This window comes from Rhinopithecus roxellana, chromosome 17 (genome assembly GCF_007565055.1).
Source record: "Rhinopithecus roxellana isolate Shanxi Qingling chromosome 17, ASM756505v1, whole genome shotgun sequence".
NCBI classification, from domain to species: Eukaryota; Metazoa; Chordata; class Mammalia; order Primates; family Cercopithecidae; genus Rhinopithecus; species Rhinopithecus roxellana.
In genome coordinates this window covers 39,726,552-39,727,860 of record NC_044565.1, presented here as the reverse complement: position 1 = coordinate 39,727,860, position 1,309 = coordinate 39,726,552, and the positions used below count along the sequence as shown (strand labels likewise).

At 43.6% G+C, this 1,309-nt stretch overlaps 1 pseudogene; it reads left to right on the top strand.

Moving 5' to 3' along the window:
• The first annotated feature begins 461 nt into the window (after nucleotides 1-461).
• Nucleotides 462-852, top strand: LOC104678992 (annotated as a pseudogene).
• The last annotated feature ends 457 nt before the right edge of the window (nucleotides 853-1,309 follow it).

Below are 1,309 nucleotides of genomic sequence, written 5' to 3'. Positions count from 1 at the left end.
CTATAAACTGTTATTGTTGTATTTGGAAATTATGGAAGCTATTTTCTTTTAAAAGCTATTTCAAATGTGTGCATTCAAACGAGTGTCAGGTACTTTGAATTAGTCACATTGTGAATTTCTGCATATATTCAATTAATCATCCTCCTATGCACCAGGCACCATAGTAGTTGCTAGGGTACAGTAATTCACAAGATGGTCATAAGATGTAGCAGGGACTTCTCTTAGGAGCCTGCCGTGCACTTTCTCCAAAGCATGGAAATAAAGGAAAAGTTTGAGTTATCGCAGGGGAAATTCCAGTCACCTAGTTAGCCCTGAGAAGTAAATGAGCAACTTGATAAGCAAGAAGGTAATGGTAGCTTAAAACAATAGCCAGGAAAGTTTGAATTCCGGGATGTTTTGCTCCCTACAGAAACTAAAGATAACTCTTCTCCTCCCTGGCTGTCTGAGGGTAGGCTGACATCATGAACCACACGGTAACTATCCTAACTAGAAAGTTCATGACTACTTCAGAGGAAAAAGATGCTCATTGATGTCCTTCACCCCAGGAAGGCAACAGTGCCTAAGACAGAAATTCGGGGAAAACTAGCCAAAATGTATAAGACCACACTGGATGTCATCTTTGTATTTGGATTCAGAACTCATTTTGGTTGTGGCTTTGGCACGATTTATGATTCCTTGGATTATGTAAAGTAAAATGAACCCAAACATACCAAACACAGACTTTCAAGACAAGGCCTGTATGAGAAGAAAAAGACCTCAAGAAACCAACTAAAGGAATGCAAGAACAGAATGGAGAAAGTCAGGGGGACTGCAAAGGCCAATGTTGGTGCTGGCAAAAAGCTGAAGGAGTAAAGGTACTGCAAGGATGTTATCTGCAGCCATTGAGGATTTTTCACAATAGCATTAATAAGGCTGGGTGTGGTGGCTCACGCCTGTAATCCCAGCACTTTGGGAGGCCAAGGCGGGTGGATCACAAGGTCAGGAATTCAAGACCAGCCTGTAATCCCAGCTACTCGGGAGGCTGAGGCAGGAGAATGGTGTGAACCCAGGAGGTGGAGGTTGCAGTGAGCCGAGGTCGCACCATTGTACTCCAGCCTGGGCACAGAGAAAGACTCTGTCTCAAAAAACAACAACAACAGCAACAAAAGAGGCTTGGCACGGTGCCTCATGCCTGTAATCCCAGTGTTACAGGAAAGGGGTCCTGATCCAGACCCCAAGAGAGTGTTCTCGGATCTTGCGCAAGGAAGAATTCAGGGCAAGTCCACAGTGCAAAGCAAAAGCAAATTTATTAGGAAAGTAAAGGAATAAA